The sequence below is a fragment of the Corvus moneduloides genome, chromosome 2, assembly GCF_009650955.1.
Source record: "Corvus moneduloides isolate bCorMon1 chromosome 2, bCorMon1.pri, whole genome shotgun sequence".
Taxonomy (NCBI): Eukaryota; Metazoa; Chordata; class Aves; order Passeriformes; family Corvidae; genus Corvus; species Corvus moneduloides.
In genome coordinates this window covers 120130637-120145375 of record NC_045477.1, presented here as the reverse complement: position 1 = coordinate 120145375, position 14739 = coordinate 120130637, and positions in this window count along the sequence as shown.

Below are 14739 nucleotides of genomic sequence, written 5' to 3'. Positions count from 1 at the left end.
TCAGGCAGAGTTTGGAGCAACCTGGCAAAATCACAGAATCATAGAATAAAGCCATGGAATGGGTTGGGTTGGAAGGGTTCTTAAAGCTCATCTCCTTCCAACCTCCTCTTCCATAGGAAGGGAACATCCACTATCCCAGGCTGCTCCAAGCCCCAGTGTCCAGCCTGGCCTTGGACACTACCAGGGATCCAGGGGCAGCCCCAGCTGCTCTGGGCACCCTGTGCCAGGGCCTGCCCACCCTCCCTCCCAGGGAACAATTCCTGCCCAATATTCCATCTGAACTGACCCTCTTAGTAACAACAAATTAACAACAACAAATCACCAGGACTGCACGAGGGTCACCCAGAGCTGGTGGAGGAGCTCAGATACACATCTGCCTTCTTCAAACCATTGCTCCCACTGGCCTCAATGCCAGAGGAAATAATTAACATATTTTAGAAATGTTACTTAAAAGCGCTCTAGTAGTATTCAGAGATTTCCAAAGAGCAACTTCATTAAGGGTCTTGAGAGAGAAATGATGATATGATGTAACACAACCACAATACATCACTGCCAGCCACGTGGCAGCTGTGATTCACAAACCTGCTGCTGGTGAAGTAAGCAGGTGGGTGATGGTAACCCAGGGGCACCTGGATTTTCCAGAAGTTTAAACAGGACTGCCTTGAGTGCCTCTTGAAGAGCCTAAGAGGTGTGGGAACAAAGGGTCCCACAGAAAAACAAGTGAGGTGACAATTTATTATACAGGCTCCCCAGGGAATGGGCACGGCCCCGAGGCTGCCAGAGCTCCAGGAGTGTTTGGACAACACTCTCGGGCACAGGGTGTGATTTTGGGATGTCTGTGCAGGGCCAGGAGCTGGACTTTGATGATCCCTGTGGGTCTCTTCCCACTCAGGATATTCCATGATTCTGTAATTCTTTTTTCCAATATTCGCTCCACACAAGTGTTCAAAGCCTGATGGGAAAAAAGCAGAGTGTACTATCAATATGATTAAATTAATATTTAGACATCTATCTCCTGGAAGCATTTAAATGCAAATATCCTTCTCAGTCTGAAAACAGCAGAAATCCCTTGTATTGGTTTCTATGATCAAGACAATCTTCAGAGTGGAAAGATGCAGGAACTTCCCCTCAAAAGAGAAGCTATGCCACTTCTAATCCATTAAAGTCTAGTCACGAATGGGTTATTTAGCTCAACTCTTAAATTGTGGCAGTGCTTTTTTTCTGCCTCTTTTTTTTTAATCCCTAAACTCTCCCTGACAGATGGTCTCCTGCCTTTTAGTATATCTAGTGATGGTGAGGCTAAAACCTTCCTTGGCAGCTTGTTCCATGGCTGAACTTTTCTTAAAGCTATAAAGGTTGGTTTGTACTTAAAACCTAAATCCTCCCTCCTGCCCTTTAGATTAATTTGTTCCAGTCCAGCTATACCCAGTTTCCCTAATCTTATCTTGGAGGTCTCCTTTTCAACCCTTTTCATTATTTTTTGTTACTCTCCTTTGAACTCTGCCAATTTATCTGTGTGCCTGGAATGAAATGCAGCCAATCCAGATGAAATGTACCCAGTGCCAGGCACAGCAGCATAATTATCTCCACTATTTTACAAGTGACGAGCCCCTCACCACAAATTTACATGGCTTTTGGCATTTTTTGTGGCAGCATTATTTTGCTGGCTTGTAGTCAGAACATCATTTCTCATGAATATGGAGCCTCTCTGTGATCTCTCTGGCTGGTCAGGATTTCACCTTTTTTTTCTGCAAGGGACTACTCTGGCTGTAAAACACCTTTTTTAGTTTTACAGTCCCCTTGCACCTCTGCAGTATTGGGATGACACAGAAATCTGGGTAAATGTCTTTATCTGCAGCACTTTGTCCTTCAACTAACGCAGGAATTGTGATAGTTTCAATTATTTTTTTTGTGCTTTCCCATTTTGTTACTAAATAATTACAGTCAGGTGCAGAGGCTTCAATGATCTCTAAATCAACCTTTTTTGGAAACTCAGAAAAGGTTTCAATGACTTCCTATTTTATTCTGAAAAGTTAACTTGCCTTTACTGGTGATGACTAATTATTTGATAAGAAAAGTCTTCATATCCACGGCTAAAAATAGCTCTCGAAATAAGCCTGAGGACTCTTGTCCCTTCTCAGTGCGTTGTGATTTAATGATCTTTTCACAAAGGCCAAACTGATACTATTACTCACATTCAGTGGTAGTTTCCAGCATGAATATTCCTGTAGAAGTCTTCAGGACTAATGTGACAAAGGGAGGGGGTGTGAGCACATGATCTGTTGGCCTCATCAAGTACACAAAGTACAGTGACTTTCTGTGCTTGGTTTGCAGATCTTGGCAAAATTAAATCCCTGTATCCCTTGAACCATTGTAATTTCTTGTTGGGAGCCAAGCCTGCATTTAATAGAGTGAATTATTGGAAAAAAAAATATAACCAGCAGATGATGGTGATGATTAATAACAGAAACAATAATTACTACAGCAAGGGGAAAATTGTCAGGTTTCCAGAAGCCTGGCATCACGAGAGCAGCTGGTGACAGGACAAGGGGGAATGGCTTCAAACTGAAAGACAGCAGGTTTAGATTGGATAGTAGGAAAAAATTCTTCCCTATGAGAGTGGGGAGGCCCTGGCACAGGGTGCCCAGAGCAGCTGGGGCTGCCCCTGAATCCCTGGCAGTGTCCAAAGCTGGGATGGACGGGGCTGGGAGCAGCCTGGGACAGCAGAAGGTGTCCCTGCCCATGGCAGGAGTGGCACTGGATGAGCTTTAATGTCCCTTTCAACCCAAACCAGTCCATGACTCTGTGATCTCTCCAAAACACGTTAAGATGGTTCAGATCATACACACAAGCCACAGTGACACTTTCCTTTGTGTGCCATGGGCTGTCACCCTCCTCCTGCTGTGGCCAAACCCAGTTGTAGTGGCAGCAAATTGTCTCCCCTTGGCACCAGGGACATTTCTGGACATGTCCCTGCTGTGCCGTGCCCCTGCCCAGGGCTGGTGCCATCCCACTTTCCCACCTCTGCCCAGGGGATGGATGCAGTGTCTGGTCCCCACTTTAGGGTCACATGGGGATATACCAGTGCCCTTTGTAGGACTGTTCTGTTTGTGTCAAATCTCTCATTACCACCTATTTTGACAAAATTCAGACCAATCCTGCAAACCTTGAGGTGGAGCTATCTTTCAGAGGCTGATGGGGGCACACACCTGCCTGCCTGGCTGAGCTACCAGAACAGGCAAATCTCATTGCCGAAACACCAGCAAAAAAGGCCAAAAATAGGCATCAGCATTAGAGCTTTGAGCTGAGCAGGCACTGGGCTGTGGAGTCAACATCCTGCCCTAAAGCGCAGAGCCAGCCCCAGCATCGGGTACCACTTGTCAGGGAAGAGGATGGAGTGAATGGTGGGAGATGTCAGCAGAGCCTGGGAGCAGGGAAGGGGATTTCTGTAGTGGAAAGGGAAGGGTTTTAGAAAAGGTGAAGGGGACAGATGTAATAAGAGCGCTTTAAGGAGGAGGCAAAGGGTGTGGGCAGAGAACGCTGGCAGGAAGGGTGGGCGGAGCGGGAGGGGTGGCAGGGAAGGGCGGTGATTGCCTGATGCCGAGGAGCTGGAGCTCTTCATTTCCCACTCACTCTCGTGGTGATGGCATGAATTGCTTAGAGATTTCCCCTTCAGTTATGTAAAACCAGGCAGCGTGGTGCTGTCTTCAGGGATTCCTGGGCAGCAGTGCCAGCGCTGGGGCGCTGCAGCGAGCCCGAGTTATGCAAGGCTGGAGGCAGGCAGCTGAGGATCACAGCTGGGCCGTGTAAATTCTGGCAGAGTTAAAAATAAAAGTCTCACTGTTCGATCAGTCAGCCTACAGTTTGCCCTCTAGACTTCCCCCTGACATATGGTGCCTACTGGAGAGCACCCAAAACACCTCTTGCACCGAGGGCTTAAAAAGTGACTTGGGAGACATCATCTGTGGAGGAATTAAACGCGTTTTGTTCGCAGGGGAAGCAATTTTATTCCCCTGGAATTCCTGGGCCATCGATGTTGCTCTGTTCACAAAGGCCTTTTCTTTACAAAGGATAAGTCAAAGCAATCAATTGTTTTTATCTGGTAAATGAAAATGAATAAAATGCAATTTGGATGTAGGTAAACAGAGAAGTCATTTTCCACTCTGCATTAGCTCACATCTCAGTGGACATTAGCCCTGGGTTTATTGAAAGACAGGTTATTGCCTGGGACATTGGGATTTTAGTGGAATGGAACACAAACTCCAGTTTATTGACATCTACTGCATAGCAAAAAGATGGATGATTAGCTCCTCTATTTCTGCTCTTTTTCAGAACTGCTGTGTGGATGCCCACAAGGGGAAAGCATGGATTATGCATCATATTCTTCATACTTTTATACAGAAGAAGTTAATGGTCCTTTCATAGAAGCATTTTCCATTAATATAAGTTTCCTTGGCATCAGAGAGCTACCTGCTTTTGCTCTGCTCTCACAGATGTACACGAGTTCGTGCCTGTCATCTGAATTAAAAGTCCATTATCTTGATTCTATGCTGCACATTGAAACTGTAATCCTGCAAGCTTTGTAGGCAATAGTACTAATTTTTCATAGCATTTTTAGTTTAGAGCTGCCAAAGCTTCAAGGACTAGCAACAAAGCAAAAAGTAAAAGAATAAAGGAAATCCTGAAAGTATCCAGCGAGGAGGGAAATTCTCTCGATGACATTTTTTTTTTTTTGCCTGCACAGAAACAGTTAATTCTCCTTTGAGGAAACAAACCCCAAAATGGTAAACATCCCTTTTTTATCTGCACAGCATTTCCTTCGGTGCCAGTGCACAGTCAGAGCTCGGACTCACATGCACAGCACCCTGGGTGTACCAGCACCAAACACTTTGTTCCTGCCCAGGAATTTGATTTTCCTCAGGTGCCACCTCACTGCAGGGCTGCAGGGCTGCAGGGCTGCAGCACGAGGGAGGGTGTGCTCCATAAAGGTGAGATACAAGTCCTGGAGCTGCTTCCCCACTCCTGGTGCTCAGAGTTATCACCACAAAATTTATCACCCCGTGGCTGAGAGTTCACTGGAGCTCAGCTTCCCTTGCTGGGGAGTTCAGGGTGCTTCAAGCTGTGCCAGGGGAGGTTCAGGCTGGGCATCAGGAGGAATTTCCTCTGAAATTCAGGTCTTCCAACGGAAAGGATTGTTAAATATTGGAACAGGCTGTTCAGGGTGGCAGTGGAGTCCCCATCCCTGGAAGTGTCCAAGGATGTGGCACTCCGTGCTCTGGGCTGGTGACAAGGTGGGGATGGGTCACAAGGTGGACTCATTCTTGGAGGTTTTTCCAACCTAGATGATTCTGGGATTCTGTGACTCTGCAGGCACAGGGGGGAAGCCCTTGGGCTGCTTTGGTGAGTTGTGCAGTGTTCCCACCCAGCCAGACCTGAGAGAAATTGTGATATATGAACAAAGCAGGCCACGCTCTGTGGGTCTGGAAGGCACTGCTTCATCCAAAAGGATAATTCATCAGAAAACCTTGAAGACATCCCCTGCTTGCCACTTCTGGAGTGTCCTTCTACCTCTCTGCCCTGGAAATAGCTGACAATATGCAGGTGATGGATCTGGGACTTGCAAAACGCCACTGAAAAATGTTTTGCAGCTCAGGAATATAAAACCACATGGCCAGGGGAGGCTCATGTACACTGAAAGTTTGGTTTCTCAGCTCTTCCAGTCTTTCAGGGCATGCCTTAGTTATCGTGGCATGAGCAGGCACACACTTGGATTGCTTGTTCTTTGTCCTAGCAACCGAATTTCACTCTCAATTTTCCTGCTGCTTCTCGCTAAGGCATTCCCAGCTGAATGGCTTTTCTCCTGATACACTGCATAAGGCTCGATTGGGTTGCTGGAGTCAACATCAGTATTTTTAGACAATGGTCCACAGCCTCTGATGCAAATCAGCTTTAAAAGGTTACTTTTGTTTGTGTGCTTTAGGCTGTTCTGTTCCCTCTTGTAACTCCCTTTTCCTGTGCTCTGTCAGCAGCGATATTCTTTAGGTGAGATGATTAGTCAAGGCCACTTAATTCCTTTTGCCTGTCTGTTCTCTGACATAAAACCTGTTGATTCCCACCGAAAAAATACATCTGATCTGTTGGCTGTTAGGAACCTTTGTACCTGTGAGCCTAGGAGTTAAGTAAGCATTGTTATAAAACCTACTTTCCAGTCGATAGTTTCTTAAAAAAAAAAAAAAAAAAAAGCACTCATTTTTGTTTTCCCCTTAAAATAGTCAAATTAAAACAAAAACAAGACTTGCCAAGCTTATGTAAAGCTGGCTTTCACTTCAGACTGTATTTTTGTGCATTATTAGGTTTACTGAAGTCTCAGGGGATGAAATTTGCAAAAGCAAGTACCATTTAAAGTCATTGGCACTCGTGCACTTTAATCCCCTGGGTGCTTTTGCAAATCTTTCACAGACTGTGTAAATGTGCCATATTCAACTGCAGCAATTCCGTGATGGATGAGGCTTCTGCCAAGCAGGGAGATTTAGCAGAGCCTCTGTTCCTCGTGCATTTTGCTGTTATTAACAAGCTCTCACCTAAAGCAAAATAAATCTGACTTAATTTGCACCAGCTTCCAGTTATTAGCCATCCATTTGTAAATATAGCTGCAGTGACATCTGATTGTTTTTTGATCTGTCTGTTGCATCAGAAACACAGCCAAACAAATTCTGTCTGGTTACAGATCAGCATCTATTATCTGCTGGGCAGGAATTGCCTGCAAAGAGAGTTTGGAGGAACTCGGGAGGAACAGGACCTTTTCCTGGTGCTGAAATTCCCTTTTTTGGACAGCAGACCAAGCTGACCCACGCTTATTTAGGCCCTTCCTCAGGCTTTAATCTGGCTTCCAACCCTTGAAAGTGTCCAGCCTCCTTCTGCAGCAAAATCACCTCAGTTTGGTCCTGAGATAGAGAGGAGTTTATCCCATTCCCAGATGGAGCTGATCCAATCCACTGCTCCTTCTTTATTTATATAGAGCATCCACATTCACTGCAGCAGGGTTTATGTTAGAAATGCTCATGGGGTACCAGAGGCAAATAGTTAATAGACTGGAAAGTCACAGTTAATGGAGATTTGGAAGCACATCCAAGAAATCCCTCAAGGACAGGGGCCGGGTGCTGGAGGTGGGCTCCTTGCAAGGCAGTTTTCACCAGAGTTGGGAGAAAATGAGGAATTAGTAAATGACACTGAAGACATCACTTTTAATGAGGATATGAGGCTGTATTATATAACCCAGGGTATTTATGACTTCATGGCAATTTAGGGATTTTCATTCTGCAGTCAAAAATTAGTTGGGAATCATAATTGAGAAACTGACAATTTTTACAGGATCTTTCTTCCTCTAACCTGAAAAGAAGGAAAAGGAGCTCATTGCTACAGCCTGGCACTGCCACAGCCTGATCACTGATTTTCTGATTAAGGCCAAATATTTCAGAAAAATCTGTTTCTCGCCTACATACAGTCAACCAAATTAATTGATCTGAGAGAGATTTCTTTCTAAACACCCTATTCAGCAGAATAACCGTGCTATTTTCCCACTTAGTGCAACATGAGAGCCTCTGCATTCAGCTGAAGTTTTAGAAAAGTGCACTGCACCTCTGCTACCTACCTTGGTAAGAGCTGCATTGCTAAAATAAGAAGCAAGGTGCAATCTCTGGGGTTAAAAGCTCTTTTCCTCTCTTTTTTTTCCTGTTTGTGTGTTGTTGGGTTTGGGTTTTTTTTTAGTTTGTTTATTAGTTTCAAGAGTCATGTAGAAAGCACTGTTTCTCCTAGAAAAAAATGAGAAGCCACCTTTTAAAACTTTGTTGAGATGTGGATGGAAGTTGGCTTTGTTCTTCATTAACAAAACAATTGAAGTAGTTGGGATCTTTTTCTGGGTGCTGGGCAATGCCCCTTGTCTTTTGTCTTGGAACTGTGCACTTGGTAAAGTCAGAGTGAGGAGAAAACCAGGGGTAATACCTTTCCTTGGCTGTGGTATTTGACGTCAGACCTTGCAGGATTATCTAGTTAAGCTCATTAACTGAACTGTCAGTCAAAGCACAGGTTATTTTCAGCTCTTTTTTTCCGGACAATCAATCAATTAAAGATGATCCCAGCTCTGAGATATGAGGTGAGTTTATGGCCAGGGCATCCAATTGTTGTGTTCAGCTCCACATATTGCCCACGTGGGCACAAACACATGGACATTTTAAAAATTTTGGGAGATAAAAGCGTTTTGATTTGGTATTTTGATTCAGCTGACGTTTTAGGGAAACTAAGAGAGCTTCTGCCTTTCTTGGATGAAAAATAGGGGATCTTTGGTGGAGTATGTTTCCCTTAGCATCCCAGGATGAGCTTTTATGCTGAATTTTCCTATGGCAGTGACATCTAAAAGTCAGTTACTAAAACTTAACTTTCTTGTCTAAGATATTATGTAAGTTCAGTGTAGCTGTGATGTGTATTTGTATTTCATAATCATTTCTTGAAACTTCTTTGCATGTGTGAGCGAAGCCTAAGCCTTAAGGGATTTAATATTTAGCATATTTCTGCAATCTGGCAAGGTCATCTTTCTGCTGATATATTTGAGTTAGGAATTTACACAGCAAATGCCATAACTATTAAGTGTGAGAGAAAGCCAGAGTCCTGAAAAATTAGGATGTTTGAAAATAGAACCTGACCTTCTCTAATGCAGGATTCCTGACGCCCTCCCCACACCCTTTACTTAATATTTCAGTTCCCATCACACATGGTACGAACAAACATAAATCAATCAGGAGTTTTCCCCCATTTGCAGATGTCAACAGTTTTCAAAGTGACCTTTTTCTTTCCTTCAGAAACTACTCGGAACAGGGAATAAAAATCTCCCTGCCAGAAATCAAAATGTGAATTCAGCTACTGGAGAACAAATGTGCAGCAGTGAGTTAAATAATTTTACAAATTTTTTTAGAGAAGTTTTACTCTTCTGAACTTTTCAGGTGAACTTTGTTGTAATTTAACCTTCAGTAATGTGCTGTGTCAAACTTCAGCACGTACAAGATGAGGTTGTTCTAATTATAAGATTGTCATCATTTTTACTATTAAAAAAGCTGCATTCGCCCATCTGCATCTTCACCATCTTTACGAGGCTTAAGAGTTACAACTTAGCAAATACAAATTAATATTAAAGAGTCGCTTTATCTGCAGAATTTTCAGTTTCTTTGTGCTCTCCTGTGCAGAGCTGAGCACTCTGTGCCTCAAAGTTTCCCCTTCATCAAGGCTGACAGGAGCAATCTGCTGGCAGGAGGGAAGCGTGACAGAAACCTCCTGTCCTGTCTTCTTTAAAGTTGAACTGCTGTCTTAGAGAGAGCGTGGTTGCTGTTCCTGCAGTGCCTGAGCTAAACAAGCACTCAGTAATTCCCTTTTCCATTTGAAGGCTTTCCATTTGTTCCATCTCTCCAAAAGTTGACTTCAGTGCTCCCAGCTGCGCATCAGCACACGAGGCCCAACCAGGACAGCTCTCTGGTGCCACGGTGTTTGTGTTTGCAAGCACTGCTGACCATCCACTTCAGCCTTGGAAATATTTCTGCAAACCTATCCCCCCTTTGAAATAACTGTACACCAAACTTTGGAAACATTTGGATATGCTTTAACTTGAGTCATTGGGGACCACACCAAACCAAGCTCCACTCTCTTCAGCAAGCCTTTGCTACCTTCCTCTGCTGATACATTGCTGGTAATGCAAGAAATGCACTTCTTATCAAGGTTTTTGTTTTTTAAGGTGTGTAAAGTCTTGGGAAACAACCTTTTGTTATTGTCTAATTAGAAGATGAGCTCAAGCCTGGACAACACCAGGCTGTGTTTTTGATGGTACAGCAATCATGTTGCCTGCTGTATTCCCACATTTCTAGGCAACAAAAGTGGGTTTTAAATTGTTCTTCTCCCAAGCTCTGCTGGATTCCTGCTACTGGACTGCTCTGCAGGCTGCCTGGCAATCAGCCCCTCTGGTTCAGCAGCATGCCAAGGAGCTGTCAATGGCTTCAGCTGGAGCTGTGCTAAATCTCAGGGCAGTTCTCTGCTCTGCCGTGCAAACCTGGCCACTGCAGGAGCTGCAATGCCCTTTCTCCTTTCTGTTTGCCTCATTGATGGGCCATTACTGCTTTTAAAAGTTGTGCACCATAACTATAAAAGTTACTTTTGCAGTGCATGAAAGGATGTAGCTTGACCAGCTGACAGAAAATAAATAAATTCTAGCTTCAAAATTAGACCGTGGGTGTGCTGGCTGCTCTGCCATCCCTTGTGTGCTGGACTAACAAGTGGCTCCAGATGCTTTGCCACATACAGCGAGTATTTATTGCCTGAAAAAAAAATTATGGGATAAATTGATCATCAAACAGCAAGGCACAGTAAAATGCCAGAGCAATCCTAGCCTGGCCTGCCAGGATAAAGCTGGCAGGTGCTTGAGCAAACTGCAATCTTCTGGAACAGGATTAAAATGTTTGCTCTTTGGAGTTGCAGTCCTCGTGGTGGCTGAAGGCGTATTTATATAAATTAATGAAATACTGATGGCTCTTTGGTGGTAATATGTAAAATTTTTGTGATAACATCCTGGAATTTGTTCTCAAGCAATGACCTCATTTGGGGGAAACAGAGCAGCATGTGGCCACCTCAGACACTCAGTAGGTGGAGAGAAACCTTTTACAAGGACATTTAGTGGCAGAACAAGGGGAAATGGCTTTAGACTGAAAGAGGACAGGTTTAGATTGGATATTAGGAAGAAATTCTTCCCTGGGAGGGTGGGCAGGCCCTGGCACAGAGCAGCTGGGGCTGCCCCTGGATCCCTGGCAGTGCCCAAGGCCAGGCTGGACATTGGGGCTTGGAGCAGCCTGGGACAGTGGGAGGTGTCCCTGCCCATGGCAGGGGTGGCACTGGATGAGCTTTAAGGTCCCTTCCACCCCAAACCATTCCATGATTTTAGGGGAGGTGGGGGAAGCTCTCACCATCACTCTCTGGCTCATCCCAGGTCCCTGCCCCTCTCTGGCTGTTGTTCCCGTGCTCCATCAGCCCCAGGCTCATCAGCAGGGTATGGCAGAGGCCCCAGGAGCCATAAACTCACCACCCTTGTCCCCTGCTCCCTTCTGCCCAAGGATTTCTTGTCAGACAAGAAAATGGTTTCTTGTCAGAACCCATTTATCTAAAGTTAAATCTGGGGCAGGAAATCTGCTTCAACCATGGCAGAAAGCAGCTCTCCTTCTTTACCCCAGTCTGGGGCTCCAGTACATGATTCCTGGGGAAGCATAGGGTTCACCTATTTAAATAACTCCATTTCGAGCTTTTCCTTTGCTGCAGTACTTCTTTAGTCCCAATACTTGAAGCAATCCATGTTCCTCAGGGAGGAAGAAGAAAAAGAGGCAATTTGATATAAAATGACAGCAATTCCATACAGTTTGGACTTTCATAAAGGTGAGATTTTTCCTTTTCTCCTTCTCTCCTCATCTAACCCCCAACTCAGCTCAGCTTTTGGCACTGTTTTGTCCTGCCAGAAGAGCTCCTCCATCCCTTTTGTGCCTGCTTTTCACTGCGCCATTATCTGATACAGTCACGACATTAATTCCTGGGCAAAATCACGTTTCTCTCTATGGTGGGTAATTTCCAGAAAAACCTCTTTCTCTTGGTAGCAGGTATTTTTCTGCCACATATGTCCCTGCCTGTTTGAGACTCCAGGAAACCAGCCTGAGGCAGTGTTTAAAACCCTAATTCAGCTGTAATTTATATCTGCAGCTCCAGGTACTTAAAAGCAATTTTTGCTTCCATCAGCTGTGGAAGGAGTAGGATGATACGAGAAAACAGAGGTTTGTTCTGAATTTCACCAGAAATCCTGACAGAGGTTGTCTCGCTGTCCCTGCAGCCAGTGTTTCACACGAGCTCTCTGCTGAAGGACAACCAGAGGGAAAACCCTTAATTGCAATCCACGCTGGCTGGTTTCTGTCAGCAAACCTCCATCACTGCAGGCAGCAGCCAGGAGGGGGACCTGCTGCATCCCCAGCTGCTCCTTCCATCAGCTTATTAGCAAGGTTGCTTTGACATCCGTCCCCCATTTTGCCTTCCTTTGTTCTGTTTTGTGGAATCAGGGAATCATAGAATGGTTTGGGTTGGAAGGGAACTTAAAGATCATCTCATCCTAACATCCCTCCCACGGGCAGGGACATCTTCCACTAGACCAGAGCGCTGTCCAACCTGGCCTTGGACACTTCCAGTGTAGGGGCATCCACAAAATCTCTGGGCAACCTATTCCAGTGTTTCACCACGATCATAGGGAAGAATTTCTTCCCAATATCCTATCTAGCCCTGCACTCTGGCAGTGTGAATCCATTCCCCCTTGTCCTGTCCCTCCATCCCTTGGAAATTGTCTCTCTCCATGTTTCTTGTCAACTCCTTCAGGCACTAAAAAGCCATAATTAGGCAGCCCCAAAGCTTCTCCTCTCCAGGCTGAACAATGCCAGCTCTCGCAGCCTTTCCTCCCAGCAGAGCTGCTCCATCCCTCTGCTCATCCTGGTGCCTCCTCTGGCCTCTCTCCAGCAGCTCCACGTCCTCCCTGTGCTGGTCCCAGGGCTGGGGCAGCTCTGCAGGTGGGCTCTCACCTGAGCACAGGGGCACAGGGGCACCACCCCCTCCCCTCACCTCTGCCTACACTATGGGATCAGCCCAGGCCATGGGGTTTCTGGGCTTCCAGGCTGGGCCATGTCCACCCTCTCATCCACCAGCACCTCCAAGTCCTTCCTGGCCGGGCTGCTCTTGATTTTTCCATCCCCAGCCTGTGCCAATACTGAGTGTTGCCCCAATCCGTGTGCAGCACCTTGCACCTGGCCTTGTTAAACCACATGGAATTCCCATGAACCCACTGATTTCCCACCTTTAACCCTCTCTGGGAGGGTAAAACACTCTCTGAGCATCCTGAAGGCTCTCAGGAGCCCTGTCAGGAGAGGCGAGTGACGGCAGGGCCTGATGAGAGGCGGCAATCAGCCCTCAGCCATCAGACACCCTTCTGTCCACATCAGCAGGAAACTTCTCACAATTCGGGTTTGTTTATTGCCTGAGCTCGCTAAAGGCCACAAAATGCTAATGTTAACGCTACGAGCACACTACTGCCTCTTTAATTTATTTCAGCTAACTTCCATGGATGGCATTTGGATAAGCTAAACTGCCAGTTGAACTGAATTTGTTGTGCAGTTCGACGTAAAAACCGTGCTGGAAATAGATCTGTATTCAGAGGCATCTAATTAGGAAAGCATCATGATAGTCAATGCAAATGTTTTCCAAGGCACTGCATCTGTGCACCGTGCATCAGTTGTGCACTGAGGCTGCAATATCCCTTTTCCAAGCAGTAAAAGCCAGCTAACGAGGAAAACACGCGCTTCCAGCCTGCCTCGGTGAAGGAAAGAGCAAACCTCGTGTTTTAGTGCCTCAGCAGCCCTGTGTAAATTTCCTCAGCAAAATCAGGAGGAAAAGAAGGAGGAAATAGGAAGGAAAATTTGCAGGGTGCACCAGGAGTCTGTGCAATGTTTATTAGCTGAGAGCTGTGGTTTACAAATGCCCATAGCCTTTGGCTGCACGCAAACACTGTTGGATATGCAAGGGTACAACCCAAATGTATCATTTTTGCAGGCCAAAGCACTTTGAAGTGGTCTGAGGATGCTGACCTGGGCTCCCCTCTTCTTTTTTCTTGTTTTAACAACAGTTTTTGTATTACAGTACACATGGACATGTGAATATAAATACTCGTATATGTATATACAGATTTATAAAATCATGGAATGTCTTGGGTTGGAAAAGACCTTAAAGATCATCTAGTTCTACATTCCACTATCCCAGGTTGCTCCAAGCCCCATCCAACCTGGCCTAAGACACTTCCAGGGATCCAGGGGCAGCCACAACTTTTTCGTGCCTTTGTTCTTCCCACCCTCACCAGGAAGAATTTCTTCCCAATATCCCAATTAACCCCCCTCTCTGTCAGTTTGAAGCCATTCCCCCTTGTCCTGTCACTCCATCCCTTGTAAATAATCTCTCTCCATCTTTCTTGCATATTTCTTGTTTCTTGGTGAGATTTTGTCAAGTTTTTCATTAAAGCATTTTAAAATACTTTGAAAGCATCATAAGTGCAGTAAAATGCTTTTCCCTGTGCTTCTGAAGTGTTATAAAAATCCTTAAGGATCTGTGCAAACTCTCTAAAAAAACCTTAATTTGCTTCTAGCATCTAAACCTGACTAAAAATAACCAGTCCATCAAACTCAAAAGAACACAGAATTTTATTCAAGTTCACCTAGGGACTTGATTATTCTGTTGAAAATGGCAAAAAACAGCAATTCTGAAAATCCAGGCAGAAAACCAGATTGATCTCCTAGGTGTGTTTAGTCTCACTCTTTCAAAACAACAGATACCTCTCCTTTTCTGCGAGTGAGTAAATAATTTCTGGCCCCTCACATCTATAGAAAACTGCTTTTCTCAAGGAATTTATTCAAAAAGTCACTGCAGCTCTATTTGTAGAACAAATGGGTCTTTAATGGTTTGCAATCTCATTTGAATATTCATGTTAATGTGCATTTTTTTTTTCCCATTTAGGAAGTAATCATGTGGTAGCCAAGGACTCCCCATTAGCTGCAAAATGCAGTTCTTTAGGAAACTAATTTACCCTGATTCTTGACGAGGATCATTAGGGAAATTTAAAGCACCATATGTCTTCTA